Here is a 15,228-nt window from a genome sequence, read left to right as displayed (position 1 = left end):
CCCTCTTTGCTGTTTCCATGGTATTTTCTGCCCCATCAGATGCACTATACCCACAGCAGAGCACAGGTTGTGCTGTATGGAGGTCCTCTACATAAGAGCATTTGTTAAACCTCAGTTTAAATCTGTACGTAGTCATGTGATTAAACTTAACCTCCTGGTAGCTTAAAAGAAAAAAAAAAAACACACAGTAAGTTTAAATGTATTCTATTTCTTTGCAGTGAGATAAAAGACTACATAAGGTACAAGAATATAAGACAGCAGTGAACTCCCTGACTGATTTCAAATGTAGCTTCAGGTGGTTGGCATAGAGTATGTTTGTTAACACCCTGTCACAATATACCTTGACAGGAAAAAAAAACCAACACATGAGTTGGTATGAAATACACGCAGCAAACTTTATTCTGTAATTCAGTAGCTGTAATTCTTCGTTGGTTTCTAGATACATACCCAAGCAAGCTATAATAAAGGGAGTCAAATAGAGCACTAAAATATAACTGCAAACCTAGTAAGGCACCAGAATTTCATCAAAATTGCATCTACTTCTATCAGTGCTACCCATTTGTTGCATATAGGAAAAGTAAACTCATGACAGTAAAAAAACCACAACCCAGATTAAAGTGGATAAACTGGGGGTGTAGGGTGGAAGGGATGTCCAGGGCTTATGTTTTCTCTAAAGCACAGTTTGTACCTAATTTACTTGTCCTAATGCAGGGCATTGTAAAGAACATGTTATTAAACCTTTTAATTTCAAACACGCTTCTGTGATTGCAATTTAAATGAAAACACATGACTCTGAATCCCACTTGATCTCTTTGCACTAGTTCTGGTGGTGCATGGGCTTTAAGTCTAATCAGGATAAACAAATCCATAGCTGAGACAGGTAAAGATAAATACATCCCAATTTTATAGGAAAACCTTGGGGTTTTCTGTTAAATGTATTGAGCAGTAACTGGAGATGCTGGCCTGAACAAAATGAGAAAAAAAGCTGAAGTACAGAGAAGCAGAAGGGATCCAGAAAAGACCATTTGAGAGGCATGGCTGCTTCGGTACCTCTTAACAGATGGCAGAAGGGGCAGTTTAGTGTTTTCACCGATTCTCATTTCAGTTGGTATTGTCTCAGGATATTAACAGTTTTAGTCCCTGTGGCCAAAGCTTTTAGAACTATGGGTGATTAAATTAGCTTTTAAGCAAAACGCAGTGTGCAGACTGCAAAGGCAGGAACCTAAGTAGAATAAAACACCTTTTCAAACTGACACAGGCCTGAAGATGCAATCGTATAATAAATAGCTTTTCATTGCTCTGGTTCACTTTCACACTGGGCACCAGTGCGAGGAGCAAGTAACAATTTGACTCCAAACGGTCAGTTTTTTGAAGTGTGATAATCCAGCTGGATACTTTCAAGGATAAAAATGCTGGCAAAGCAGCATACAATTTAAAGTTCATAAGTGAAAGAAAGTGAAGGGCTCATCAAGAAGAATGTCATTTCTAAGAATAAAGATAGCTGGGTTCCCCCCCCCCCCCCCCTTTTTTTTTAAGGCTATTGATGACTCCAAGGGGAAAATTAGTGTCTCTTGCAGAACTAGTAGGAAAAAGCAGCAAGGACAACAAATGTCAAGTTAAAGCAGATATATTTTCTGGTGGGTCATTTAAATTGTGCCTCAAGGATAATCCCACAAGATGGGCATTTCAACTTCGTTTAGCAGCATCCCTAGCTGGGATAAGGAGGTCTAATCACTTTATTAAAAGAGCAATGTCATTAGAAGAGAATCTGAGAATAGAAAACCGGTTTTTGGTTTTGTTTTGTTTTTTTTTGTTTGGGTTTTTTTTTTTTTTGCTTTTTGATTTGTAAAGATTTAGCAGGACAGCTTTAGCAACCAGCTTGAAGCTGTGGATGTTTATGATTTTAGCAATTAGTCTTTGTGGTATGCCAAAAGGCTGAATTGCACTTTTGTTGCCCATAAAAATACAAAAAAATAAATTACATCCTATATTTATATTTTTTTACCTCTTATGTTTTAAAGAATGGCAGAGCACAGACCATTTTCTTTTGCACTTCATATGTTTTAGAGAAATAGAGTACCTCCAAGACATCCTCATTCCTTTTCAAATAGCACCTAGAATTCAGATGACACACTAAGATTCATGCAATTTGACCTCCCTTGCTGTTCATGCAGAGCCCTGTGACTCTGTAACCAGCAAAGTCTGGGACACAGATAACAGTCTTGATTGCAGCTTAGTTGCTTGTGGGGATATCCTCTGGCAAAGCACTAGTGTTAGGTGTTGCAAATAGATAGGTATCCTAACAACCCAAATTGAGTTTTTATGCTGTCCTTTAGCCTCTTCCCCATCTAACCATCTACATCTGTGACAGAACACACAGTATCACTGGCATCCTCTGGAGTGCTACTTTTTTTAAAGTTTCTATACTGTATGGAAAAACTATGGATACAAGGAATGCAGCACTATTCTTGACCATGACACCACTAGAGACTCTCCCTCTAACTAAAAGCTACTGAACGATCAGAGCACCCCTCAGCCAGGACTTGGAATCTCAGAAGTCTGTATTTTAAGCTGCAAGCTGCACACCAATTTTCATACTAAGGGTCTGTCATATTGTCTTGGAGCACACTGTAAACATAGATGCTTGGAGCCCCCCCAGCTAAGGAGCAATGTTCTTAGAATCTAAAGCTTAAAGCAAGAAATGCAAAACATTTATAAGCTGGCTAAAGGTAATAGAAAGTTTTCTGGTCTTTGCCTGTTACTGGACAGTCTCATACCACTTTTTGGGGAGGGTTTGTTGCCATTTTGTGCAAATTGAGATCTGCATTAAGAATAGACTCAGAAAAATAAGTGCCTTACATAGCATACAGAAACAGAATTCAGCACCAAAGAGGAAGGCATTTGACATGCTCAGTGCCCAGTTTTTAGCTACTACTGTCATATTCTTTAGCAGCCTGGAGTGTTATTATTATTATGAAAATGGCATGTGACCGAAGTCCTTCTATGAGCCTGACTGCTCAAAAGGGTTTGTTCTGGGCTGAAAGCATCTTCTTTGTTCTCAGTGCTCTGTCACTATACAATAGTAGACCACCAGTAACAGCTAGTAGCTGTTCTTTTAGGTCCTCCTCCTCTTATTCATGGACTCAAAAGAAAATGTCCTTGGACAAACATTTTCATTTTGAAAGACTTCCTACTCTAAAGTCATCTCCAGCATCAAAATGAACTGCAGCAAGGATTAAACCTTTTAAAATACAGCTTTCATCAAGTATCACCATCCGGATATTTGAATCTCCAAAAATCTCTGCTACAGGGCCAAGTGCAGCACTTAAATTTCTAGAAGTGGGAAATCACCCACTCCTCACACATATCTGTACTTATTGGTGTAGACAAGGCGCAAATTACACCAAGACACCTACCAAGGTAAATCAACATCCATGAGCCTGTTCATCTGGTCTCACTGTAACTAGCTGTGCCGAGAGCGACCACTTACGAGCTCTTAAGAGCACAGCGTTAGCAGCGATATGCACACATGTCTGAGAAGGAAACAAAATAAGGCTTCGTAGACCATTGATTTTGCCTCCTCATGTTTCTCTACCTGAAGCTAAAGAGGCAAACAGGTACAGTAAGCTGACTGATTTATAACTGCAGCATTAACACAATACGTGTGTGTGCGGCAGGAGAAAGAGTTCAAGCTACAGGCAGCTGCCCTTTTTCCATTAACACTTTCCCTTATATTTACACTTGCCTTATACACTTTGAATTCACCCTCCCAGCAACACCACTTGCTGCCAATACCAGACACTGCACCTGTACAGCCATTGTGGTGCCCATTACAAAATATGCTGTATCTGAATATGGAAAAAAAAAATAAAGGTGCTTCATTTGTCTTATTCCTAATCTTCATTGTCAAGAATAATTTATCTGACTTACCTTCCTACAGTCTAACGAGAACAGTATTTTGGAAATGTTCTCAAATGTAGCTTATATAAACTGGGTCTCATATTTAAGGAATCGGGAAGTCACCATGTTGCACTTTACCTACTGCATTCCTGCTGTATATCTAGTGTTAAGAACATCACCTTCACTGAGAGATCAAGAGAAAAAAATCCCCCAGGCTCGTGGGCTATAATTTGCTTGGCCTGCTACTATACCCACATATTTGAAAATTCTCCACAGATGGAGACTACATAACCTCTTTGCCCAAAATCTGCTCAACTAGCGTAACGATAAGAACGTTTTTCTCTTAAATCCAACCTAAACCTCTGTAATTCCAGTTTACTCCCATTACAGCAGTGTATGGCAAGAGGCTGAGAGGCAAAGAGCCTGGTTCCATCTTCTTGATGGCCTCCTCAAAGGCACAAGAACGCTCCTGTCAGGTCCCCCCATAGAGCCAAATGTATTTGCTTCCCTGTAATCGCTCAATACAGCATACCATGGGAACTATGGTTTATTTTATGAGATGCAACTCTATGCATCCCAATCATGATTTCCAAGAGAAAATGCAGCAGTTTCATTTATAAAACAAAGAGCTCACATTTTCACCAGGAAAAAAATGGGAGTTAAAAGAAAAAAAAACAGCCCTACTTTACCAAAATGTATTTTTTTGAAAAAAAGCAGTAATGCAGTGTTAGAAGTAGCACAGCCACTTCCTGTTTATTCCACTATCTCAACCGTAAGTCTGCTCTGTAAGAACAGCCACATTCACAAATAGAACAGTAAATCCCTAGTAGCATTTATTTAAATACAGAAAAGGCATATTCTGTACAAAAGTTTAGCAACAAAAACAGCGAAGGCCTGATTTAGTAAATCCAGTTTCCCTTACTTGTTATTTAGCAAACACCTTCTACTAAAATCCTACAGTTTGTTGACAGCAATCTCAAATGTGTTAAAGTAGGATATACATACAGAATATCTTATTTACAAAAGCAGAATTATTTTTGGAAGAGCTGAATGTAGAACAAGCTACATCTTGCTCTAATTTACAGCTGAGCATCCTGTTTACATGCTGATGTCCGTGTTCACTTTTTTGGTTACAGGAAGCAATGCTGAAAGACTTGAAATAATTTTGCCTCACACTGCCTATCAAGTTATTCCACTTCCATAGGAAACAATGGCTCGGGGTCAAGTTAACTCATGCAGAGAAATGCGAGAAGGCAGAGCTGTTTCACTGCTCTGAGACAATGCCATTTTAACAGCTTCGCTACAAGGATTTTCTTTGCCCAGCTTCTTTGCCTGATCTGTCTCTCTGAAATATGTACGACCTCCTTCTGGCACTTTTGCACAGAATACTGTTCAAATTATTTTTCCTTCTGTCCAAATCTTTCTTTTCTTTTCTTTCTTACAGGGTGAAGTACAAACACTTTCACAAGATTTGCCCTCTGTCTTCAAGCTACAGTCTTAACAGATCAAACTCAACTATGGAGCTGTACAAAACAGTAGTTTCTACATTAGATTCTTGCTTTTTTTTTTTTTTTTTTTAATTTATATCTTTCAATATAGAATGGTTGGTCTTACAGAGGGTTAAGAGGAGGAAGCCCGGACAGTTTTCCATATGAATCTCTGTGCAAGTGCCAGCTGGATTTTGCAGCCTGGTGCTCAGCAAAGCACAGTGGAGCAAGAATGCTGTTAGTATTCTTAGAGTGCTCTGAAGAAGAACAGGAAAAGGCAAGAAAATAATCTTACTTTGTACCAGAAAGAAATGCTGGAAAGTTAAAGAGGAGAATTCAAGCTCCATCCTCCCCACAGCACACAATCAACATCACTCACAGTCACTCTCATGCATCATGGTGACACTAAAGGTAATAAGCCGTACAAGAAAGAAGGGAAATACTGAAGAGGTGTTGTTGCAGCACACCCTCCTTTCCTCTTGCTCTCCATGCCCTCCAAAACTGCATGTTGCTTCCAGGATACAGACAATACTGCTTGCTGAAGCTCTGCCCAGAAGGGGACCCACTGTGCACCCCTTCCTGCCTCTAAGGATATATTTAATAATAATTTATAGCAATACACAATTAACTAGAGCTGACTTAGTCTCTCAATTTTTTATTTAATGGCTGATTTACCCTACCTTCAAATCACTGCTAAGCAGCATGAGGCAGCCCTAACCACAGGCAGAGCCCTAAAGCACAGGCAATGCTGGAGTGATATAGGAGTGTTTATGACCCTAAAACTTCAAACAGGCCATGCACAGTGCTCTGGGCTGGTCCTGCACTCACAGACAAGCTAATTTAGACACCACTGATTTGTATTAATTCTTTATTGAAAGCATTGAAAACTGATAGAGGTCAAAACCAAAACAATTTAATCCCCATTCTCCCACTGAGAAGAGCAGCTTTGTGGGTGAAGCAGGATGGGATAACAGTCCTGTCCTGTCCCTACTGCCCTTACGTACCTGGCTCTGCAAATAGACCTGTATTCACCCTCTCCATACTTAGCACAGCCCAAATCATTACACATGCCAGAGGTAGTGCCAAGTAGTACAGTAATGCACACAAGGCAAATCCTCCAAATTCCAAGGTTATAGAGAAAGGAAAAAAAAAAATATATCCGTTTCTTCACCTCAGGGGCAAAATTGGACTTCACATGTGTGATGGACTGAATAACGCTTCATCACAAGAGCCAATTTTCTTCCAACTCCCCTGCAGCTCTTAAAACATAGATCTTAGTTTTGCACCTGATTTGCTAAATGGTTTTCTTCTCTATCGTGCCTTCAAAAAATAAAAAGGATGATAAATACATAAATTCATGATTTACTGTGTTCAACAGAAGCCAGATATTTTAGGAAGGAGAACTGTTCTCACTTAAGAAATAAATACTGATAGAAGAATTTTAAAAAACACACCTCTGTCACTCTCCCCCTTACACAAGGAGAGAAGGGATATAATTTCCTCAGGGAAAACAAAACCCAGAAGAGAAAGCTAAGTAGTTATTAATATGGAAATCATCTCTAAAAAAAACCAAAACTCTGTGACATATAACAAACAAAAAGCCCTAAGACAGATCCATCTTGCGTATCTTAAGTTTTAATGCCAACTGTAGCAAAAACATGAGGTTAAAAAAAAAACAAATCCCAAAATATATATATAGTACAAGCCTTAAATGAATACAGTAACTAAGATCGTAAGTATCCTAAGAAGGTCAACGCTTAGGCATTTTCCTATTGTGCAGGATGTTAGAAAGATATATACTTTTTTATTTTTTTAAAAAGGACCTTTCCACCCCAATACTGAATTTCTTTTTTGAACTCATTATATTGCTTCACTGCATGAAAAGCAAGGTGAGCAAATGTGGCTCCTTGGCTGCACATCTGTTAACTCCCCTGGTTTACCCCCTACCTCAAGTCACCTCCATTCAGGAGCACCTCTGAAATAACCACAAAAATGCTTCTTACCTTCCTTTTTAGATGGTCGAACACCTCCACTCTGATGAGGGATCTTTTTCTGTAACTGAAGGTATCATGGATGTTTCACTCCTTGCAGCCTTTCCTCCAAACCTGCTTTGCAGCTGTAGGAGATGGTGGCCCCAGAGCTTCAGGCCCTCCTCAGCCATCTATCTGCCCACCTTTTCCCTTCTCACCCCACATCTCTGGTTTTGCCCCCTCTTCCTAGAAGTTTCTTTCCAAGAGACTCCTGGGGGGCTGGCACATCCCTACTCCCAGCTTCCAGTCTGCAACCACTGATACTCATGGGACAAAACCAAACCATTTCCACTTGGGCTCCTATATATAACTAATGAGCCCCCAATCAAGCTCCCAAATGCAAAACAGCTGGCTGCAATTACCTGACAGGGGCCTGGGTCACCTGAGCTCAGGCTGGTTTTGGGCTCCCAGACGGAAAACACTTGGCCATGAGGATGGGAGAGAAATTCTATCACCAGGACTGACCTGGGGCTTGAGCACATGAGGGTGACTGAAGCATGAGCTGGTTGCCATTCTCGTTAGCATGGGGCCTCGTACCTCAGATCTGAAGAAAAAAATACGAGGAACCATTTGCAGAAATCCCAGCAGAAACACAGCAAGGCTGGACCTCAGCAGCACCAATGCTGTGGTTTAGGTGGCTGTTTCATTAGTTCTTGTCACCACTGGTACCCACCACTCACCTTCATCCAACACGTAGGACAGCCTCTTTTGCAGAAAAGGGCTCTGTGTTTGATGGTACAATAGCAGCTGTGCAATTCCCCTGGTACCATCCAGTCCTCTCTTAAGCCACATCCAGAGTTCCTGATGCCATTTTGTCCTTGTCTATGAAACGCAGTTTAGAGTTTATGTTGGGATGCATCTAGACAAGGCAGCGGAGAAAAGAAATTGCCTAGAGTTTTGAATGTGGACATGGAAGCTAAAAATCAACAATGAGGTTTTAATTTCTTAGATATAAATATCATCCCAGAAGTATTATTCATGGAATTCAGTGCCATGAGATAGAAGTTGGTTTTAAAAATACTTGAAAGCTAATGCAAACCTGACCACTCACTGGGGAGATTGTGAATTGAGTTGAAGAAAGGTGCTTGGTTTATTTGCCTTTGCTCTGTTTTTATTTAGTCTTGTGGAAACCTAAAAGTATCCAATTAGACAAATCAAGTTGAGCCAATGATGTAAGATGGGCCAAGTAAAGGCCCCTCATTGCTTTCAGAATGTTACAAAATATATGATACCTCTATAATAATACAGCAAGAATAAATCAGCCTTTCATGATCGAGAGGACACAGTATTACTCGTTCTGGTGCTTTCTGTCTTTCAGAGGCAAGTGTGCTCTGAATTATTGTCACTTTTGTTGGTTCCCATATGTCAGCTTGGAAAAGAGATCACAGAAGTGAGATGAGGCCAAGACAAACATTTTATTGCCATTTTTCCCCCTTATTACAATAACATTCAGGTGGCTATCTGTGTAATTTTTACTATCTCATACCAGCCAGGTAAATTTTTTTACTGGTCTCAATGTCCTTACAAGGTTCAGACTTTGGAGACATCGCATTTCAGTTTGGGCTATTGCCCAACTGCAGTGTCTTTTAATTGAAAAACAGTCACTATTTAGATATCTCTTCTGTCACACTCTGTGTTTCACACTCTGGAAGAAGTCTCCAGGAAATCGCCGCATCCCAAACCACCTTTGTAGACCAAAATCATAAGGTTGTACTCACACAAAGATTCAATGTGATGGGAAGAAAGACCTAAAGCAGGTGTGGCCGTGCAAACATGGGAGCAGGACCGGGGCTGGAAGCATGATGGGAGCAGCCCCGTGTTCCTGCCTCCAAGCCCCAACCTGGCAGCCCTGTGTGCACCTGATGCTTTTGCGTTGTCTGGCTCCTTCATAAGTGAATCTCACCCATAGCGAAATAGTGATTTTCTTTTTCCTTAATGCTGCCTACAAAGAGCTTCTCAAGTTTTAGTCCATTAACAAATCTTTCCTGGGCTCTATTAATGTGTCACTATGGAATGCCTTTTTCTTCAAAGTTTAATATGGCTTAACTCTGTCTTAATCATATTGCTCTACTACACTTTATAGCCTGTGGCTTGAGGGAACCTTTGCCTTTTATTAGTACCCATATACAATCATTATGTCATTCGAAAAATCCAGTGCTGCTTTGGGTTTCATAAATTCTTATGCCTTTGATTTACTCAGTGTATCTGTAGTTCTCCAAGAAGGAGGATGTGCAGGCAGGGCAAGGAATGAAATGTTCCAGTACCGAGTTGTGGCAGTGTGATGCTCTGCAAGGAGGAGCTATACCTGACAGGAGATGCAGTCTTGCTTCCCTGCAATGATGCTCATCAACATTAACAGTAACACTGGCTTGGTCAAACGCTTGGTACAGTCAAGATGAGTCCTGTTATGACAGTCAGTGAGAGCTGACAGACTTTCATCCTTGCAGCTTAACGGTGGGTGACTCTTTCAAGCTTGATGGTGCCCTGTTAAAGCAGATCTCTCATGCCATGGTCTTGTCAGTCACAGCATCCCTGGTTTGGCCCATCTGGAAGCTCTGCTGACTGCATTGTTGGGAAAGATGAGAGCTCCTGTCTATCACCCTTTTTGGGTCACTTGCACCTCCAGGTGAGGAAAAAGAAGTTAGGGACTGAAAATCCTTCTTTGAAGTGCAGATTTGGATACATGTTTTATCTGTTGTTTGGGGTGATGTTTTGCACTTTATAATGATGTTTGTGAGTGGCATAAGAAAGTTTTGGTGTGCTAGATCTGTGGTCTCCATCTGATAAATATGTTATTTATATCACTGATTTCATTACTGGAGATGACAAAACTAAGATTATGCAACTGTATAAAAGTAGCTGCTGACAGTTCTGTTGTCTTTTCCAATTCCATTTTTACTGAGAAGCATATTTTAATGCAATTTGAGGTGTTATAGTCCTAGGAGCATGAACAAGATGGATTAATTAATTAAGTGGAAACAAGGTCCAGCCTGCTATTTCTAAAATACGACAGATCCCATCATATCCACATGCTTGTCTCTCTGCTGTTAAAGGGATTTGTCATTTGCAGGTGCCTGGGTTCTGTCAGCAACACATCAAAGAATCTGAAGAAATATTTCATCTGTCTTCTTTATTAGAAGACAGCATCTGACTCTCTGTTTTTAGAGTAGCATCCAAGTGGGCATTGTCTGGGTCTGCTTAGACATTTGTTGCCTTTTGCCAGTTTCTTTACTAGAGTTTTGTTGTTTTTTGTTTGTTTGTTTTTCCCCAAGTCGGGGTTGCTGCAATGTGCTGCATATGGTGCAAGTGTTCAAAGGCATCAGGAATGTGCAACTTGTCTGTCTGGTGGTGAAATAGCATTAGACAACAGAGAATATTGTATATTGGTTCTTTGACATCTGTATCAGCTTCTCGTTTGTTTCTGAGTATAATTTTAAGTCCTAGTTTTTTACCTGGTTGGATCCTGAAAGGTTACTGCCTTTGTCTATATGAATTGCCATAGCAACTGTGGTGCTGGAGCAAATGTTCATGAGCTTTAACAGCCTGGGGGTCAGCAGCAGAACACTCAATTTAGAGCCCTTCTTCTCTAAAATCTGGGTTGTTTTACCAGCTTGATTGGGCTATATTTTCTGTACTTCAGCATGACTTACTTCATGATCTGTGGGCTACGGAATCCTGATTTCCTTGTGGCAGGGAGAGATGTGAGTTTATGTGTGTTTATTTAGGAAGGATATTATTTTTCCTTTGACTTAACACTACATTTTAGAAGTCTAGAATGGAACCCAAAGTATATATTGTCTTGCAGGTGTATCTTGATGTACAGGCTGTGTTCTTATACTTCATTGCAAGACTATAGCCCAAGTCTGAGGCCAGGGTGAGCCATTGAATACTATGATACTGGATTTGCTTATGCTAAAACTGAATCTGGCCTGTTGCACTGTGCCGTAGGTTCCTTAATGCCTCAGCCTTAGCAGTGCTAAAGGTCTGCTCTTTACAGCTCTGTCATCTTTCACATCAGCTGCTGAAGCAGAGTTTTCCCATTGTTGCTCTCATGTCTTTGTTTATTATCCCCATAGCCTTGCATCTGCAAACCCCAATAACATTATAGGGCAGGTTCTCATGGGAAGCCATTACCACTGGTGTGAAAGTCAGCCTTTTCCCCCCAACTTTTCATACCTCATTTTGTAGATGTTAATTTACACTAGAGATAGCTAAAACATAGCCCACAACAGAGCAGTACTTATATACTAAAAACTATTAGTATTTTAATTACTAAAATATTATCCAATAATACATGTGCACAGAAGGTTAATGACCAATGTGCAACACCTCTAATTACCATACTCAGCTGTAATCATGCCACAAAGAGGAACATCCAAGAGGGGGTTTGAGTTGATCCCATTGAAAAAGTAGTGGAAAATCCTGCTGAAAAACATAATCTTCCTTTTCCTCCTCACCATTGCTGCACTGGAGAGAGCCTCCAGAGGACACTTACCTGGGGACATCACCACTGCTCTTCCCAACTGCCCACAGAGCAGTTTTCCCTTTTCCTCCTGTGTGTTCTAAGCTGCAGACCCCACTGATAATCCTCTGTGCATGGAAGCCCATATTAACATCCCGCATGCAACTGTCCCAACAGAGTGAATCTGTGAATTATGCGCATGAAACCATGAGGACAGGGAAAGCCAGAAAGGGCAGTATGGCAGATAAACCATGGAGCATTTTGCTGTTTATCAGTGGGTCTGCCTTGCCCTTCAGCTGGTGGAACATAAGGCAGTGGCTATCTGTATTTTATGCCACAAACACCTTGCCTTAAGTAACATAAAAATTAAATATAGGTATGACAGATACACAGTTGTCATTTGACCAGTGGTCACACATATCTACCAGCCATAGCAATTTTATCTGTCTGCCATACTGCACATATTTTAATCAAAATTGGTGCAGCTGGGGATATTTTCAATGGAAACAGCTGAGTGTTAAAGCCCATACTCTCCATAGAAAAAAAGACATCCAAGGCTGATGCCTTCAAATACCATAAGATGTCTCTGGTCACGTTTTTGTTTGTTCTGTAACACTCATGATTGCTTAGTGATAATGCTGACCCAGCTGATGAAATCATGGAAATCATCAATGTGTATTCTGCAGTTTGCAGGGGGCTTGCGTTTTGTCTTCTGGGTAAATATTTTCCAGTCTGGCTGCTCTATGACTGCATTCCATGTGTTCTGTCAGGACTCTGGGATTTAACCAAGACTGACTACACAGATGACAAACAGCTGCATCCATCCCCAGAAGCCTGAAGCCAAGCTTCCCAAGTAGTCTGAGCACCAGAAGCTGACATCTGCCCACTCACCTTTTGACAGGGATGGCTTTAGGTGACAGTTTCTGTGAAATTAAATATTACTGAAAATACTGCTCTGCCCTGTCTCACCTTCATTTTTACCACTGAAACTGTTTTTAACAGTGGAGGATATTCCCATGTTCTTCAGATGAATGATAGCTACCTACCCTCTTCCTAGAATAGGAAACATCAAAGAGTTGCAAAGGGAGCTGAAATGACCCCCAAAAATCAACTTTATGTTAATCTGGAATATCCAGAGATGCTCTGAGTTCTTCACTCACATTACATTTCCTTGACTACTATTGCTTGCATGTAGAGGGATGAGGTAAGGCCCAGAGAAGTCATTCAACTTTAGCCTTAGGGGCAATTCCCCCTGCACTTCTCCTTCCTTAGAAAATTTCAAAAGCAGCTATTTTCACAGCCTAAGTGTTAAAAGAGTAGGATGCTGTGATACAGCGAGCAGGGCTATGGCTCCCTGGCCAAGTGGCTCTGTCAGAAACAGATCTTGGTCACCTGTGAGAACCACGGAATGGGAAGGAAAAAGGAGAGAAAGCCTAAGACAGTTGTAGTTTTACAGTCTACTTTTTCTGCTTGCAAACTGGAGATAAGAGCAGACAAGCTTTATGTTGGTGTAGAGAAATCAATACATTTTTATTGATTCTTGTAGCTGCAGAACTCTCACCCAGCACAAGTACAGGGGTCAGAGTATGAGTACATGACTGTCCTGATACTCTATGAGTGTGCTCCTGAGAAATCGTGCTATTTGATTCACCAAGGATGAAGTCTGCTCCATTACATGACTGCAACAACAGCAGCTGACCCAGGATCCCCTCTCAGCAGGGAAAGCTAGATCCTGCAAATTATACACTGCACAGGCCAGAAACAACAAGAAAAGTAGTGACACCTGCAACTGAAGGCACAGCTTCACGTAAGGAAAATACTTTCTTTACAAAAGACTATTTTCAAACAATTACACAGAGCCTATTGAAACAATGAATGTTATTCAGAAAGGAAGAGGTCCACAAAGATGTATGTGAAGAATGACACAAAAGTAGAAACAGCAAAACAAAACAACTTGGAAAAGTAGCTAAGAAGTGGCATAGTCAAAGCAGAATGAAATTAAGAACTTGGAACAAGCATCTAGTTCTGAAACAAAAGGAACTGAAAAAAAAAAAGTCAAAAGTAAATGAATATGAAATAAACAAAAACTTGAGTATGAAAAATAATTGAAGCAGACTTGTAAGCTTTACATTCTTTTTACATTTTTGTAAATCCTCCTAAAACATCAGTGAGAGACTTTCAAAGTTGTTTGGATTTTGCAGTAACATTAATTTCCTTGACTGGTATTTTAAGCCTCTGTCAGAAAATTTCTGACCTGCTTCCACCCTACTGAGAAGTTGTTCATTAGCAAAGTGTGATGTTCTGTTGCCATTTTCAGTTGCTGCAAAGCTGTCAAAACGGTGTAAAACTTACTGGAAGGTCTTTTAATATTACGGCCCACCTTTGGAGGTGACATTTTTTAGTCAATTTGATTGTGCAGCAATGGACCTGACCTTTGTGTCGTGTCCTTCATTCCCCATTTCTTCAGCAGAGTCCATTATCACTTGTTCCAAATTCCTTCAACTCTTCTCTTTGACTTTGTGTTACTTTTTACTTCATTCCCACACTGCACCTCCTTACACTCTACACCTGCTTTTGATGTCACCAAACAGGGACAATGACTATAAAGTTATTTTTCTTTACAAGTCAAACCTGGACGGTCTCTCTGTTGTTCATTCTATTTCCATTGCCGGTGTAAGTGTCCTTGTTGTTTTTCCCACTAGTGAAGGAAGGGCAAATGTCATATTCACTGAAGCAAAGACTTTGCTTTGAAGCAGTATTGATTTTTTCCTTTTCCCTTCTGAAGCTTTGCCAGGCTCCACAAAAGTATGTCTCTTGTTCAGAGACTCTTTGGACGGAGAGACAACAGGGGCAGCAGAACCAGCAGGGCGCAGTGGGAAGTTAGGGCATCTGGTGGGGAATGATGATTATGATAGCAGCTAGAAAAAGAAAGAGGTCATTTTATTTTTAACTGTACTGTCAGAACAATTGTGGATCAGAACAAAGCCAAATGGGAAACGCAGCTTTAATTCCAACTTATGATTCCTCCTTGTCTAAACCTGAATATTAACATTTTTTTAGGGTTCAGCTGTTGGCAGAAAGACACTGAGACCACCAGAACTGATAGCTTGGCAAGAGGATTAACCACAAAGGTGACAACAGCGTGACTTTCTGGCACGATGCTAGAAAGATACGAGCCTTACACTGCACTATATTGGAGCAGCAGCATCGTATGGACCTGCAGAGAACTTCTGAATGAATGAAGGACCAGTGCTTCCATAGGACTCCTGTCTAAGAGATCTGAATTACCATGTTTAGAGCTAGCTTGTGCGATGCAGAAAGAGCCAGCAACATTTACTAAGCTCATACA

The sequence above is a fragment of the Patagioenas fasciata genome, chromosome 9, assembly GCF_037038585.1.
Source record: "Patagioenas fasciata isolate bPatFas1 chromosome 9, bPatFas1.hap1, whole genome shotgun sequence".
NCBI classification, from domain to species: Eukaryota; Metazoa; Chordata; class Aves; order Columbiformes; family Columbidae; genus Patagioenas; species Patagioenas fasciata.
This window is presented reverse-complemented; position numbering follows the sequence as displayed.